The 18,007-nt window shown below is 47.0% G+C and overlaps 1 long non-coding RNA gene across 14 annotated transcripts in view; it reads left to right on the top strand.

Moving 5' to 3' along the window:
• The first annotated feature begins 8,274 nt into the window (after positions 1–8,274).
• The window catches only part of LOC134909391 (uncharacterized), an 88,805-nt gene continuing 79,072 nt past the window's right edge, over positions 8,275–18,007 (top strand). For all 14 annotated transcript variants that reach the window (XR_010175913.1, XR_010175916.1, XR_010175914.1 and 11 more), the window contains exon 1: positions 8,275–8,442. This is a non-coding gene — a long non-coding RNA (uncharacterized LOC134909391). The remainder of the gene's footprint in view (positions 8,443–18,007) is intronic.

Raw genomic sequence — 18,007 nt, 5'->3', positions numbered from 1 at the left:
GCCACACCAATCACACCGTACAACTTGTGATCTGAACCCAGTTAACAGCATGATAACAGAGGAGCCTCTGAAAAGATGGCTCACAACAATAATAACCGATTTTTGTAACAATAATTATGTACAAGTATTGCAGACAATCCGCACTTGGGATGGGCGCCCAGCATCCACTACGGACTATGAGAAATAGAATTATCGGTAAGTAAATTCTTATTTTCTCTGACGTCCTAGTGGATGCTGGGGACTCCGAAAGGACCATGGGGATTATACCAAAGCTCCCAAACGGGCGGGAGAGTGCGGATGACTCTGCAGCACCGAATGAGAGAACTCCAGGTCCTCCTCAGCCAGGGTATCAAATTTGTAGAATTTAGCAAACGTGTTTGCCCCTGACCAAGTAGCTGCTCGGCAAAGTTGTAAAGCCGAGACCCCTCGGGCAGCCGCCCAAGATGAGCCCACTTTCCTTGTGGAATGGGCTTTTACAGATTTTGGCTGTGGCAGGCCTGCCACAGAATGTGCAAGCTGAATTGTACTACAAATCCAACGAGCAATAGTCTGCTTAGAAGCAGGAGCACCCAGCTTGTTGGGTGCATACAGGATAAACAGCGAGTCAGATTTTCTGACTCCAGCCGTCCTGGAAACATATATTTTCAGGGCCCTGACTACGTCCAGTAACTTGGAATCCTCCAAGTCCCTAGTAGCCGCAGGCACCACAATAGGCTGGTTTAAGTGAAATGCTGAAACCACCTTAGGGAGAAATTGAGGACGAGTCCTCAATTCTGCCCTGTCCGTATGAAAAATTAGGTAAGGGCTTTTATAGGATAAAGCCGCCAATTCTGAAACACACCTGGCTGAAGCCAGGGCTAACAGCATTACCACTTTCCATGTGAGATATTTTAAGTCCACAGTGGTGAGTGGTTCAAACCAATGTAATTTTAGGAACCCCAAAACTACATTGAGATCCCAAGGTGCCACTGGAGGCACAAAAGGAGGCTGTATATGCAGTACTCCCTTGACAAACGTCTGAACTTCAGGAACTGAAGCTAGTTCTTTTTGGAAGAATATTGACAGGGCCGAAATTTGAACCTTAATGGACCCTAATTTTAGGCCCATAGACAGTCCTGTTTGCAGGAAATGACCCAGTTGAAATTCCTCTGTAGGGGCCTTCCTGGCCTCACACCACGCAACATAGTTACGCCAAATACGGTGATAATGTTGCACAGTTACATCCTTCCTGGCTTTGATCAGGGTAGGGATGACTTCATCCGGAATGCCTTTTTCCTTCAGGATCCGGCGTTCAACCGCCATGCCGTCAAACGCAGCCGCGGTAAGTCTTGGAACAGACATGGTCCCTGCTGGAGCAGGTCCTTTCTTAGAGGTAGAGGCCACGGGTCTTCCGTGAGCATCTCTTGAAGTTCCGGGTACCAAGTCCTTCTTGGCCAATCCGGAGCTACGAGTATAGTCCTTACTCCTCTCCTTCTTATGATTCTCAGTACCTTGGGTATGAGAGGCAGAGGAGGGAACACATACACTGACTGGTACACCCACGGTGTTACCAGAGCGTCCACAGCTATTGCCTGAGGGTCCCTTGACCTGGCGCAATATCTGTCCAGTTTTTTGTTGAGGCGGGACGCCATCATGTCCACCTTTGGTTTTTCCCAACGGTTCACAATCATGTGGAAGACTTCTGGGTGAAGTCCCCACTCCCCCGGGTGGAGGTCGTGTCTGCTGAGGAAGTCTGCTTCCCAGTTGTCCACTCCCGGAATGAACACTGCTGACAGTGCTATCACATGATTTTCAGCCCAGCGAAGAATCCTTGCAACTTACGTCATTGCCCTCCTGCTTCTTGTGCCGCCCTGTCTGTTTACGTGGGCAACTGCCGTGATGTTGTCCGACTGGATCAACACTGGCTGACCCTGAAGCAGAGGCTTTGCCTGACTTAGGGCATTGTAAATGGCCCTTAGTTCCAGGATATTTATGTGAAGTGACGTTTCCATGCTTGACCACAAGCCCTGGAAATTTCTTCCCTGTGTGACTGCTCCCCAGCCTCTCAGGCTGGCATCCGTGGTCACCAGGACCCAGTCCTGAATGCCGAATCTGCGGCCCTCTAGAAGATGAGCACTCTGTAACCACCACAGGAGAGACACCCTTGTCCTTGGAGACAGGGTTATCCGCTGATGCATTTGAAGATGCGATCCGGACCATTTGTCCAGCAGATCCCACTGAAAAGTTCTTGCGTGGAATCTGCCGAATGGAATCGCTTCGTAAGAAGCCACCATTTTTCCCAGGACCCTTGTGCATTGATGCACTGACACTTGGCCTGGTTTTAGGAGGTTCCTGACTAGGTCGGATAACTCCCTGGCTTTCTCCTCCGGGAGAAACACCTTTTTCTGTACTGTGTCCAGAATCATCCCTAGGAACAGCAGACGTGTCGTCGGAATCAGCTGCGATTTTGGAATATTTAGAATCCATCCGTGCTGTCGTAGTACTACTTGAGATAGTGCTACTCCGACCTCTAACTGTTCTCTGGACCTTGCCCTTATCAGGAGATCGTCCAAGTAAGGGATAATTAAGACGCCTTTTCTTCGAAGAAGAATCATCATTTCGGCCATTACCTTGGTAAAGACCCGGGGTGCCGTGGACAATCCAAACGGCAGCGTCTGAAACTGATAGTGACAGTTCTGTACCACAAACCTGAGGTACCCTTGGTGAGAAGGGCAAATTGGGACATGGAGGTAAGCATCCTTGATGTCCAGAGACACCATATAGTCCCCTTCTTCCAGGTTCGCTATCACTGCTCTGAGTGATTCCATCTTGAATTTGAACCTTTGTATGTAAGTGTTCAAGGATTTCAGATTTAAAATAGGTCTCACCGAGCCGTCCGGCTTCGGTACCACAAACAGCGTGGAATAATACCCCTTTCCCTGTTGTAGGAGGGGTACCTTGATTATCACCTGCTGGGAATACAGCTTGTGAATGGCTTCCAATACTGCCTCCCTGTCGGGGGGAGACGTTGGTAAAGCAGACTTCAGGAACCGGCGAGGGGGAGACGTCTCGAATTCCAATTTGTACCCCTGAGATACTACCTGCAGGATCCAGGGGTCCACTTGCGAGTGAGCCCACTGCGCGCTGAAATTCTTGAGACGGGCCCCCACCGTGCCTGAGTCCGCTTGTAAGGCCCCAGCGTCATTTTGCCCGCTTGCCCTTATGGGGACGAAAGGACTGAGCCTGAAAAGACGGTGTCTTTTTCTGCTGAGAGGTGACCTGGGGTAAAAAGGTGGATTTCCCAGCCGTTGCCGTGGCCACCAGGTCCGATAGACCGACCCCAAATAACTCCTCCCCTTTATACGGCAATACTTCCATATGCCGTTTGGAATCCGCATCACCTGACCACTGTCGCGTCCATAACCCTCTTCTGGCAGAAATGGACAGCGCACTTACTCTTGATGCCAGAGTGCAAATATCCCTCTGTGCATCTCGCATATATAGAAATGCATCCTTTAAATGCTCTATAGTCAATAATATATTGTCCCTGTCCAGGGTATCAATATTTTCAGTCAGGGAATCCGACCAAGCCACCCCAGCACTGCACATCCAGGCTGAGGCGATTGCTGGTCGCAGTATAATACCAGTATGTGTGTATATACATTTTAGGATATTTTCCAGCTTCCTATCAGCTGGTTCCTTGAGGGCGGCCGTATCAGGGGACGGTAACGCCACTTGTTTTGATAAGCGTGTGAGCGCCTTATCTACGCTAGGGGGTGTTTCCCAACGCGCCCTAACCTCTGGCGGGAAAGGGTATAATGCCAATAATTTTTTAGAAATTAGCAGTTTTTTATCGGGGGAAACCCACGCTTCATCACACACCTCATTTAATTCATCTGATTCAGGAAAAACTACGGGTAGTTTTTTCACACCCCACATAATACCCTTTTTTGTGGTACTTGTAGTATCAGAAATGTTCAAAACCTCCTTCATTGCCGTGATCATGTAACGTGTGGCCCTACTGGAAAATACGTTTGTTTCCTCACCGTCGACACTGGAGTCAGTGTCTGTGTCGACCATCTGAGGTAACGGGCACTTTAGAGCCCCTGACGGTGTTTGAGACGCCTGTACAGGTATTAACTGATTTGCCGGCTGTCTCATGTCGTCAACAGTCTTTTGTAAAGTGCTGACACTATCACGTAATTCCTTCCATAAGACCATCCAGTCAGGTGTCGACTCCCTAGGGGGTGACATCACTAATACAGGCAATTGCTCCGCCTCCACACCATTTTCCTCCTCATACATGTCGACACAACGTACCGACACACAGCACACACACAGGGAATGCTCTGATAGAGGACAGGACCCCACTAGCCCTTTGGGGAGACAGAGGGAGAGTTTGCCAGCACACACCAGAGCGCTATATATATACAGGGATAACCTTATATAAGTGTTTCTCCCTGATATAGCTGCTGTATATATTTATCTGCCAAATTAGTGCCCCCCCTCTCTTGTTTTACCCTGTTTCTGTAGTGCAGGACTGCAGGGGAGAGTCAGGGAGCTTTCCTCCAACGGAGCTGTGAGGAAAAAATGGCGCCAGTGTGCTGAGGAGATAGGCTCCGCCCCCTTCTCGGCGGCCTTTCTCCCGCTTTTTTATGGAAAAATTGGCAGGGGTTGCATGCATCCATATAGCCCAGGAGCTATATGTGATGTATTTTTTGCCATATAAGGTGTTTTTATTGCGTCTCAGGGCGCCCCCCCCCCCGCGCCCTGCACCCTCAGTGACCGGAGTGTGAAGTGTGCTGAGAGCAATGGCGCACAGCTGCGGTGCTGTGCGCTACCTTATTGAAGACAGGACGTCTTCTGCCGCCGATTTTCCGGACCTCTTCAGTCTTCTGGCTCTGTAAGGGGGCCGGCGGCGCGGCTCTGGGACCCATCCATGGCTGGGCCTGTGATCGTCCCTCTGGAGCTAATGTCCAGTAGCCTAAGAAGCCCAATCCACTCTGCACGCAGGTGAGTTCGCTTCTTCTCCCCTTAGTCCCTCGGTGCAGTGAGCCTGTTGCCAGCAGGTCTCACTGAAAATAAAAAACCTACTTTAAACTTTTACTCTAAGCAGCTCAGGAGAGCCCCTTAGTATGCACCCTTCTCGTTCGGGCACAAAAATCTAACTGAGGCTTGGAGGAGGGTCATAGGGGGAGGAGCCAGTGCACACCAGGTAGTCCTAAAGCTTTTACTTTTGTGCCCAGTCTCCTGCGGAGCCGCTATTCCCCATGGTCCTTTCGGAGTCCCCAGCATCCACTAGGACGTCAGAGAAAAAAGCCTCCTCAACCTGCTCAGGTGTGGTTTCGTTAATATTCAACACATCCCTGATAGCCTCTATCATCAATTGCATCCCCTTTGCAAGAGAGGCAGACCCCCGAAACACATCCCCATTACCGTCTGTGGTGTCAGAATCGGTATCCGTGTCATCTTGCATGACATGAACAAGCGCACGTTTGTGGGGGTATATAGCGGAGCGTCCTGAGGTACCAGAATCGGGCCATACTGCCATAGAGTGCTGTAATACCTGGATTGCAGATTCATTACTTGCAACCCTGTCTGAAATCTGAGAAATCCAAGATTTGATGAAAACCACTCAGGTTCCCTTGCTGGAATATGTGCTAAATCAGTGCTACCCTGATTACAGGGAATGGGATCATCCTGGGAGGACATATGCTGCCCCCAAGAATGGCAAGAGAGACACAGAGATTGGAGCCAACCCACAGACAGCGCTTCTAACCAAAGGGAGACTCCTTGTCAGCGCTGACTGTGCACCATAATAGGATACACAGTCGTATTGCAGCCCCCCCCCTCCCATTCTATAACCCCCTGGTACCGTTTACAGATAGCTGGAGTTGCTGTGGAGGGACCTGTTTCTCCTGATCAGCGCTGTGCAGGCAGGAAAATGGCGCTGAACGCTGCTGGGTTCGCACTGAGGAGAAGCTCCACCCTCAAAATGGCGCTGTCTTCCTGCTCTTCCACTAATTATACCGGGCAGAGCAGTCTGCAAAAACCAGTGCTCACACACGATCGTGTCCCCAGCTGTGACTATCTAACGCACGGGCACTGCAGAGGTAAAGGGAGGAAGCTGAGGGAACGCACCCTGTTTTAGAAGTCCCTGTTGGATCCATTTGTTTACCATCTAAAAAGTCCTAACCATCAGTCTCCGCTTTGTAAAGCCCCCGCAAACAGCTATATACGGGAGTAGGAGGACACAAACAGTGACTTGTAAGGAATATTCTCAGTTATTGGATCCACTAATAAGGGACTTTTTTCTGCTAACCTGAATGGATGACTAATAACAGAAGTGAGCAGGACTGCATGCCCTATTTATACTGGTTTACTAATTGACTAATACCTTATATTTTTTTTATTTATCTATTTGTGTGTGATTATTGAAAAAAAAAAAAAAATGTTACTTGGTATTTTTTGTTTATTATATGGCCATATATGTTGTTTGTGATATTAAATTTATTTGATTATAAATGAATTGTGACTGGACAGCGCTTCCTATTAAAACTTTGGTTTTAAATATATAGATTGCTTGCTATAAGGGTGTTTGCAATAGCCCTGATTAGGAAGCTGCAGCCCAGTTCCAGGTTTACGTTTGCCAGTGGTCTAAGGAGCAGGCGCCAAGTATATTTTTGTTTTTTCTTTGTTTCACTAATTATACTGGCCTGAAGATTGAGTGCTGGCTGAGATCCGAGGACCCCGACAGGCTTTTGGACCAGTGTAGGGTGTAGTGCTGGCTCAGGGCGCCCCTCACAGCGCCGCACCGTGTACCGGTGAGCCTCCCGAAGCGCAGTTAATACTGCGCTCCTACCCTGCTGCCGCCATTTTTACACCGACCCCCTGCTTGCTAGGGGGGGTCAGTGTCTCACTCACCACCGATTCTTCAGCTCTGTAAGGGGGTGGGGCATGCTGCTGGGACGAGCAATCGCCTGCGGCGGGGAGCGATCTGGCCCCTCAGGAGCTCAGTGCCCTGTCAGCGGAGTAAGTGGCTCAGACCCCGCAGGGAGGACACTACCCCCCCCCCCCCCCTCCTCCCTTAGTCCCACAAAGCAGGGAGGCTGTTGCCAGCAGCCTCCCTGTAAAATAATAAACTCTAAATAAAACTTTTCTAGGGAAACTCTGGAGAGCTCCCCTAGCTGTGACCGGCTCCTTCGGGCACATTTTCTAAACTGAGTCTGGTAGGAGGGGCATAGAGGGAGGAGCCAGCCCACACTCAAACTCTTAAAGTGCCAATGGCTCCTGGTGGACCCGTCTATACCCCATGGAACTAATGTGGACCCCAGCATCCTCTAGGACAGGAGTGGGGAACCTTTGGCCCTCCAGCTGCTGTTGAACTACACATACCAGCATGCCTTGCTACAGATTTGCTATTTGGCCTTGCTAAAACTGTTGCAGGGCATAATGGGATGTGTAGTTCATCAACAGCTGGAGGGCCGAAGGTTCCCCATCCCTGCTCTAGGACGTAAGAGAAATTTTGTATAATGCTGTACCGTGTTAATCAAGTGCAGGTGTGCTGGAACCAGTACAGATGGACCAACTGGTGGTGACACTTCTACCACTTAAAACCAGTTAGGGAGGCAAGCAGCTCAGAGGAAAGATAAATTGCCCACTCTGCAATGGATGATCCCAGTAATCCTACAATCTACCTATTATAACAAGTTATGGGGTGCCCATCATGGTGGAATGAGGCTGAAAATTATCTATGATGCTAGTCACAGGAAGGAGGCTGGAGACACAGGAGTGGCACAAGGCTACATGCAGAAATGCAAGGGGAAGGTATGTGGCTGAGGAGACGCAGGAGGGGTTCATGAGGCTCGAGAGAGATAGTATGCTGCCCACAATAGCTATCAACCCAGCATACGGTGGGTCCAAAACACTATTTCCCAAACGTACCATAAAACACTCTACAGATGATCATTACAGAGATGTGTATATGTATTTAGTCCTCACAGATGATACATACATAAAGCCGATGAGCACAGAAGGAAGACAGACATACAGATAGCTAATGATAGCATCATCAGCTACTTAGACGAAGCACAGGACCAGCACACAGTACTACACGCACAATGCACCGCATGACATGGAAGCGGCAGTCACATGAGCTACTGACATCAGACTTGTAGCCGCACAGGAAGGGGCGTTACCTCTCCTCCTGGTCTGTGCGTGTCACGTTGCCTGGGAGACCAGCGTGTGACGTCAGAGGGAACGCCACTTCCGTACAGTATTTAAAACGCCGAGAAGTGGCGCGCATTTTCCTACGGAGTAAACATTTGCACGTGGTGCACTGCAGCAGCCGGTGACCGGAAGTGACGTTCAACCCAGGAAGCAGCGTGTGAGGAGACCGATGCAGATGTGACCCGCTGCCGCCGCCGCCGCCGCCGCCGGCCTCCACCACACCGAGTCGGCCAGGTGAGGGAGTGGGGCGGAAGGTGGTAACATGCCGTAATGAGGCTGTCACGCTGACTGTGTGTGTGATCCGTCAGCGGTGTGCGGCGGGGGGAAGAGGCGGCTGCTGTGTGTGTTGTCACCTTCCTGTACCGCCCTCCGTATATGTCATCGCCTCTGTCCCTGTCTATGCCGCCTCCGCCCGGGGATGTTTATTTTCTATTTATATATATATATTTACACCCCCACCCCTTACAGTAACAGCGCACACGTTACCCTCCACAGCAGGGCCTGATTAAGCCTTGGGGGTGCCCATGGCACTTAAGACCAGGGGGCCCGTATGGAAGGTGGCGGTTGTATAATAAATGGTGTAGAAGCTGGGATCCCTGTGTCACAGCTCTCTCCACCCTCCTAGCTCTCCTCTTGTCAGTAATCTCTGTCAGTAGTTCATGAAACATGATATTCCTATGTCTCTGCCTGCTCTGCATACTGTCCTGCTGTCCTTCCCGCTGCTGGTTCTGCTTCTGCATAAGATGGCAAGCTAGTGATGTCTGTGACAAAGGGGAGTCTGGGGTACAGTATGCAGTGCATCCTCCCACCTTAATCTGGCTATGCACTACAGCACCCACATATAAAGCTGTTTCATATAGGTAAAAATAAGCAAAGAACATACAAATCCTACTCCAGTGATATATGATAGCCATATTAATAGTTCGTGGTCTATTCATGAAGTAATGAAAAGTGTGGAGAAGTTGCCAATGGAAACCAATCTGCTGTGAAGGAAGCCTTTATCAAGTACAAACTATAATATGTAAGGGAGATGTTGATTGGTTGCCATGGTCAACTTTTCCATAATTGACATAGCTATTTTGAATTGAGATTTTGGTGTAATTACAATGCTCCTATTCCTTGCCTACCTCTTACTGTATGGTTGCAGCAAGAGAAAGTTGTTGCTGTCTATCACCTGGTAGTAATTTATGTGGTCTAAATCAGTATAGAACACATACAAAGGCCAATATTCAATTGATTATCATGGCCACGGGAGATTGCGGGGGTGATATTCAATTGTGTCTCTTTCGCTCATAGAGGTCAGGTTTAGCTGCGTAAAGCAACTAAACATGACCATAGTGCTAGGTACGATTGCAAAAAGTGCCATTTGTGCGCCCATATGGGTCACTTTTCACACATTTCTGCTTGCCAGATCTTTTTTAACCATTCATTTAATCGTACCAAATCTTATTTTAATTAAAAAATTTCCACTCGCTGGGTGTGTTATGGAAGGTCGACAGTGTCTAGGTCGACCTCTATTTGTCGACATGGTCTGTCGACAGGTTACAAGGTCGACATGAAGTTTTTTTTATGTTGTTTTTTCCGTACAGTGACCGGGAACCCCAATTAGTGCACTGTGTCCCCTCTCATGGCTCGCTTCTATCGCCATGCTTCGAGCAAGGTTACGATTCCCAATTGTAGTCTGCGTGGATCGTAAAGTTTAAAAAAACTGTGAAAAACTCATGTCCACCTTTTGATCTGGAGACCCTGTCGACCTAGTTACTGTCGACCTAGAGACCGGATCCTCACTCGCCTATATTGACTTGCATTTGCGGAGAGGACATAATAGACAATCAAAAACTGAATTTAACATTAAACAATTTGTGGTGTAGTTCAATATCATTGGGGTCAATTCTATTCGGCAACTAAAGAATAGCGCCGGGAATTAGCTCCCGACGCTATTCAATTCTGCTACTAGTTGCCCGCAATTGTCGGGAATTCTTCTCTCATCCCCGGGGGATGAGAGAAGAAACCCGACAAAAGTGCTGCCTCGCGGCCGGTGCGAGGCTGATTCTGTCGGGAATCAGCCTCGCGCCGGGTAGTTAAGTCGTAGAATGCCCGTTCTCCCGACAAAACTACCTGTTAAGTCGGCGAGAACGGCACATCACCGACTTAACTTTAGCTGAATTGAATAGCGTCGGGAGCTAATTCCCGGCGCTATTCTTTAGTTGCCGAATAGAATTGACCCCATTGTAACAATACATCTCTGGTACTATTTCAGTAATATGCATCATGTGACATGTTAGGAAGAAATTGTTGAAAAAATATCAAAATCATGGAAAAAATGTTTTATTGAAAATATATATTGAATAGTTTGGCGGTATATGAGCAGATTACAGCGTAGTGGTAACTGTCCTTGGTATAGAATATCTGACAGACCCTTATTTAAAAGGTTGCTTTGTGCAGAATATTGTTAGTGTTTACTTCCACTTAAAACTTATATAATTTTTGTCCTATGTATAGAAATTGCGCTGTCAGTGGCTGAATGCAGTCTCAAATCCTGTCGACATGTACAGTTCCATGTTGGTTGGTCCAGTGCATTGAAACCACCTTTGTTATATGTATGGGCTGAGCCACTTTATTGTCTAACCCAGTCACCTCACCTGCATATTTGCCAGTGGCTTTGCTTCTCCATGAGCGGTGGGACATACCAGGCTAATAGTGGGTGCTTTGATGTATAGTAATATGATGGAAGCAGTTTCTGTGTTAGTCATATTTTATAATCATTCTTGTCTAAAGAGCAAAGGTCTCGATTCAATTCTAAGGGGTATATGCAATTCACGGCGAATCGCGGCAAATTATCGCCGTTTTTTAATTCGACACAATTCGACAGGTGAATTCCGGCAGGTGGCTGCCGGAATTCACCATATTCAATGAAAAACGGATTCGACAGTCCCGCTGGCGAAAAACGGCCGATTTGACGGATTTTGCCGCGAATTAAAAAAACGGGAAAAACCCGGAAAAAAATGGCGTGGGGTCCCCCCTCCAAAGCATAACCAGCCTCGGGCTCTTCGAGCTGGTCCTGGTTCTAAAAATGCGGGGGGAAAATTGACAGGGGATTCCCCGTATTTTTAAAACCAGCACCGGGCTCTGCACCTGATGCTGGTGCAAAAAATACGGGGGACAAAAAGAGTAGGGGTCCCCCGTATTTTATACACCAGCATCGGGCTCCACTAGCTGGATAGATAATGCCACAGCCGGGGGTCACTTTTATACAGCGCCCTGCGGCCGTGGCATTAAATATCCAACTAGTCACCCCTGGCCGGGGTACCCTGGGGGAGTGGGGACCCCTTCAATCAAGGGGTTCCCCCCCCCCCAGCCACCCAAGGGCCATGGGTGAAGCCCGAGGCTGTCCCCCCCCCCCCTTCCAAGGGCTGCGGATGGGAGGCTGATAGCCTTGAGAAAAATGTCAGAATATTGTTTTTTCCAGTAGTACTACAAGTCCCAGCAAGCCTCCCCCGCAAGCTGGTACTTGGAGAACCACAAGTACCAGCATGCGGGAGAAAAACGGGCCACGGAAGTAGCGCTTCCTGATTGGCTGAAGGGACCTCAGTGACAGGAGTCACGTGGTGTCCCGGCATTCGGGGAAAGGGGTCTGTTTTTATTTGGGTATTTTTCCCCAGTAGAACTACAGGTACCAGCAGGCCCGTTTTTCTCCCGCATGCTGGTACTTGTGGTTCTCCAAGTACCAGCTTGCGGAGGAGGCTTGCTGGGACTTGTAGTACTACTGGAAAAAACAATATTCTGACATTTTTCTCAAGGCTATCAGCCTCCCATCCGCAGCCCTTGGATGGGGGGGGGACAGCCTCGGGCTTCACCCCTGGCCCTTGGGTGGCTGGGGGACCCCTTGATTGAAGGGGTCCCCACTCCCCCAGGGTACCCCGGCCAGGGGTGACTAGTTGGATATTTAATGCCACGGCCGCAGGGCGCTGTATAAAAGTGACCCCCGGCTGTGGCATTATCTGTCCAGCTAGTGGAGCCCGATGCTGGTGTATAAAATACGGGGGACCCCTACACTTTTTGTCCCCCGTATTTTTTGCACCAGCATCAGGCGCAGAGCCCGGTGCTGGTTTTAAAAATACGGGGGAACCCCTGTCAATTCCCCCCCCGCATTTTTAGAACCAGGACCAGCTCGAAGAGCCCGAGGCTGGTTATGCTTTGGAGGGGGGACCCCACGCCATTTTTTTCAGGGATTTTACCATTCCATCCAAAAAAAAAAAAAAATGTTATTTTTAAAAATATATAAATAATACTTGTGCCTCCAAAAAAGACAAACCAAGTACCTAATCCCTTCTAATATAAATAGATATGATATTACCAAGAAAAAAAAACATGTTTTACATTTTTTTTATTAGTTTCACCCTCCAAAGTGTGGCGGATTGAAAATGACGAATTTACTGTCTAAAAGCACTGTTATCGAATTTCCAAACTTCCATTGAATAGACTTTGGTCGAATTGCAGCATGTGTGTCATTGCAAAAAAGTCGAATTTTGAAAGTCCGTTTTTTTGACGGAAAGCACTGAATTGCATTGGCGATTTTTTTTTTTTGGTCGAAAAAGTCCCGAAATTCGACCGCAATTGCATATACTCCTAAGTGAGTTGAATAGTGTTGGGAATCAGCTCCCGGGGCTATTCAATAGCGCTGTTACATCCGACGACATGATTTCTTCTCGCACCCCCAGGGGGGTGTGAGTAGAAATCCGACAAAGGTGACGGTGCATGCTGATTTCTGACCTTAGCGCAGTGGAAACAGCATCGTTCCAGGCACTTAAGTCGGAGAATGTTGGTTCTGCTGACAAAACACTGCATTCTCCGACTTAGCTCCCGAGGATATACAATACAGTGCAATGTTAAGTCGGAGAATGCTGTTCTCCCGGACTACACAGTGTTTTGTCAGCAGAACCAGCATTCTCCGACTTAACATTGCACTGTATTGTATATCCCCGGGAGCTAATTTTCGACGCTTAGAATATAATTGATCCCAAAGAGATGCTTTAGAGCTTGGGTAACAAAGAATCCTGTCAATTTCTGTATATTGTTACAGGTCAAACAAAAAAATCATACAGAATTATATATTTAAAATAATTGCCCGGTAACAATGGGAAGATGTGTGTTAAATATATGATATTATTTGGGATAATTGTACTCCATAAAACCTGTTTAGCCATCTTCCCCACTGGAAATGCATGAAGTATCTGGAGTCAATAGTTATTAGGATACTGTTTTGTCTTAAACATATCCATCTCTGTATTGCTGTTACTCAGGACAGATATCCTGTACTATCTTAGAAATTATTTTACTTTAATGCCATGGTTCCCAAACTTTTTTGAGTCAGGGCACCTTAGAATTTCAGAATTTTTTTCACTGCACCCCTAGGCCAAAAGTTTCTTATATTGAAAAATTCAGAAAAAAATATTAAATTAAGTAAATTGTGCTTATGTCATTCTTCGGTTCAGTTATATGGTAATGGACAGGATTCACTTCTGTTTGTCCACATATTTTATGATCAGAAGCCAGGTTTTGTCTATTATATTGACCATAGATTTTTTTTATTTGATCCAGGACCACCATCGCAGGGCACCCCTGCAAGTACCCCGAGGCACCTTAGGGTGCCTAGGCACACAGTTACAGAACCGCTGCTTTAATGTTTAAAAATAAATAGTGTAGTCTTATGTACATTTAAAAGCTATTTGTTATAGTTTGTAAAAACTGAAACTAGAAAAAGATATTGCCATCCAGTGTTTGAAAGGTGACCTTCAGGCATTAATCCGATCATCATTTTAGTATATCCCCATAAGTTCATGGTTTTTAATGTTATAATCTGTTTTTTTTTTACAGTATGGGGCCGATTCAGTTGTTTCATGCGCCCCCTGCTGGTTGTCTATAGGATTGGGTGTTCAGCGGAGCTATACAAGTTGCTCCAATCATACACCCATTACTGGTTAAGGTGCATGACAGCTCTGTATTTAGCTGCACAAAGCAGCTAAACCCTTCAGAAGAGCTTGTATGGGTGTCCAAACTACGGACTGTTTAACACCTTTTTCCCTCGCAACTCTAGTTGATGCATCGGTTTCTAGGCTGTCTCGTAAGATAGTTTTACCTGTTCCTGGGGCAGCTTCCTTGAAGGATGCTGCAGACCGCAAGATTGAGACCACTCTCAAATCTCTGTACACAGCTGTGGGAGTGGCCCAGAGACCCACTATAGCTTGTGCATGGATCTCTAGGGCCATTTCTAAATGGTCAGGTAATCTAATTGACGGGTAAGATTCCTTATCCAGGAGGGAGATCATTTTACTCCTACAGCATATACAGGATTCTGCTAACTTTATGGTGGAGGCCATAAAGGAAATTGGTTTTCTCAATGCATGCACCACTGCCATGGCAGTGTCAGCACGCAGGGGCTTGTGGCTACGCCAGTGGATGCGGATTCCAGGAAGGGTGTGGAAAGCCTACCTTTCACAGGTGAAGCCCTCTTTGGAGATGAACTGGATACGTGGATATCCAAGGCTATGGCAGGTACAGTTGTGCTCATAAGTTTACACACCCTAGCAGAATTTGTGATTTTCTGGCCATTTGTCAGAGAATATGAATAACTCACAAACTTTTCTTTCACTCATGGTTAGTGGTTGGGTGAAGCCATTTATTGTCAAACAACTGTGTTTACTCTTTTTAAATCATAATGACAACAGAAACTACCCAAATGACCCTGATCAAAAGTTTACATACCGCAGTTCTTAATACCATGTATTGCCCCCTTTAACATCAATGACAGCTTGAAGTCTTTTGTGGTAGTTGTGGATGAAGCTCTTTATTTTCTCAGATGGTAAAGCTGCCCATTCTTCTTGGCAAAAAGCCTCCAGTTCCTGTAAATTCTTGGGCTGTCTTGCATGAACTGCACGTTTGAGATCTCCCCAGAGTAGCTCAATGATATTGAGGTCAGGAGACTGGATACGTGGATATCCAATGCTATGGCAGGTACAGTTGTGCTCATAAGTTTACATACCCTAGCAGAATTTGTGATGGCCACTCCAGAACCTTCACTTTATTCTGCTGTAGCCAATGACGGGTCGACTTGGCCTTGTGTTTTGGATCATTGTCGTGCTGGAACGTCCAAGTACGTCCCATGCGCAGCTTCCGGGCTGATGAGTGCAAATTTTCCTCCAGTATTTTCTGATAACATGCTGCATTCATCTTGCCATCAATTTTGACCAAGTTTCCAGTGCCTTTGTAGCTCACACATCTCCAAAACATCATCGATCCACCTCCGTGTTTCATAGTAGGAATGGTGTACCTTTCATCCTAGACCTTGTTGACTCTCCAAATGTAACGTTTATGGTTGTGGCCAAAAAGTTCAGTTTTGGTTTCATCACTCCAAATGACTTTGTTCCAGAAGTTTTGAGGCTTGTCTCTGTGATGTTTGGAGTATTGTAAGCGTGATGCTTTGTGGCATTTGCGTAGTAATGGCTTTCTTCTGGCGACTCGACCATGCAGCCCATTTTTCTTCAAATGCCTCCTTATTGTGCATCTTGAAACAACCACACCACTTTTTTTTTCAGAGTCCTGTATTTCAGCTGAAGTTATTTGTGGATTTTTCTTTGCATCCCAAACAATTTTCCTTGCAGTTGTGGCTGAAATTTTTGTTGGTCTACCTGACCGTGATTTGGTTTCCACAGAATCCCTCATTTTCCACTTCTTAGAGTTTGAACACTGCTGATTGGCATTCTCAATTGCTTGGATATCTTTCTATATTCCTTTCCTGTTTTATATGTCCTTTGACAATTCTTTTGCTTTCCCTATGATTCAGAATCCAGACACGTCAGTGCAACACTGGATGAAAGATGCAAGGGTCTTTCAGGAGTACAGAAACTCACTGACCTTTTATACACAAACACTGATTACAAGCAAACAGATCACAGGTGAGGATGGTTACCTTTAGTAGCCATTCAAACCTGTTTGTGTCAACTTGTGTGCATGTTATCAGGCCAAAATCTCCAGGGTATGTAAACTTTTGATCAGAGTCATTTGGGTAATTTCTGTTGTCATTATGATTTAAAAAGAGTAAACACAGTTGTTTGACAATAAATGGCTTCACCCAACCACTAACCATGAGTGAAAGAAAAGTTAGAGTTATCATTCATATTCTCTGACAAATGGCCAGAAAACCACAAATTCTGCTAGGGTATGTAAACGTATGAGCACAACTGTAAGTCTACATACCTTCCGCAGCTCATCCGGCTAGAAAATCCTACACTGCTCCAACTCTGCAGTCCTTTCAGACAGCAAAGTTTTAAAACAAAGCCAAAGGTTCTTCTACGGGCTTCAAAGGCAATAGAGGTAAACCCAGAAAACCAGCAACTGCTGGTTCACAGGAACAGAACCCCGGTTCTGCTTCCTCTAAGCCTTCAGCATTGCCTGGAAGACACAGGTGGGAGCCCGTTTGAGATTTTTCAGTCACATATGGGCAACGTCATGCCAGGATCCCTGTGTCAAAGATCTTATAGCCCAGGGCAACAGACTAAAGTTTCAGGACCTCCCACCTCACAGATTCTTCAAATTAGTCTTACCAGCTTCTCAAGAAGCAAATATGACTTTACAGGAAGCATTTCAGAAACTGGTACAGACTCAGGTCATTGTTCCAGTTCCACTTCAGCTGCAAAACCAGGGTTATTATTCCAACCTGTTTGTAGTTCCGAAACCAGATGGTTCGGTAAGACCCATTTTAAATCTCAAGTCATTGAACCGTATTTACGGGTGTTCAAGTTCAGGAAGGAGTCTCTGAGATCAAAGATCTCAGGTCTGGAGGAGGGGGAATTCTTGGTGTCTCTGGATATCAAGGATGCGTACCTTCATGTTCCGATTTGTCTGCCTCATCAGGCTTATCTAAGGTTTGCCTTACAGGACTGTCACTACCTGTTCCAGGCCCTGCCATTTGGCCTCTACTGCACCGAGGGTGTTCACCAAGGTAATGGCAGAAATTGTTTCTCCTCTGCAAACAGGGAATAAACATAATATCGTACCTGGACAATCTGCTGATTGAAAGCACCATCCAGGGAGAGGTTGTTAGTCAACATTGCCCTCTCAACTCGACTACTCCAGGATCACGGATGGATTCTGAGCCTACCAAAATCTCATGTGCAGCCAACGCAGAGGCTTCCGTTCCTGGGGAAGATACTGGATACGGAGGCACAGAAAGTGTTCCTTCCATTGGAATAGGCATTTGTGATCCGGTCGCTGGTGCGGGATGTTCTAGAACAAACTCTGATATCAGTGTTTCTATGCACTCGCCTTCTGGGAAAGATGGTAGCCACTTACGAGGTGCTGCAGTACGGAAGGTTTCACTCAAGGCCCTTCCAGCTGGATCTGTTGGACAAATGGTCTGTATTGCATCTTCACATGCACCAGTGGATTTGCCTGTCGTCAAAAGCCAGGATTTCCCTTCTGTGGTGGCTTCAGACTTCTCACCTGACCGAAGGACGGAGGTATGGGATTCATAATTGGATTCTGCTAAGTACATACGCAAGCCTCAGAGGTTGGGGAGCAGTCACTCAGGGGGAACAATTCCAAGGAAAATGGTCAAGTCAGGAAGCCATTCTTCTGATCAACATTATGGAACTAAAGGACATATACAACGCCCTTCTACAGGCATCGCATCTTCAAGATCAAGCCATTCATGTTCAGTCAGACAATGTGATGGTAGTAACGTACATAAACTCACAGGGTGGAATGAAGAGCAGTGCACCAATGTCGGGGGTAACAAGGA

The sequence above is a fragment of the Pseudophryne corroboree genome, chromosome 1 (assembly GCF_028390025.1).
Source record: "Pseudophryne corroboree isolate aPseCor3 chromosome 1, aPseCor3.hap2, whole genome shotgun sequence".
NCBI lineage: Eukaryota > Metazoa > Chordata > Amphibia > Anura > Myobatrachidae > Pseudophryne > Pseudophryne corroboree.
This window is presented reverse-complemented; position numbering and strand designations above follow the sequence as displayed.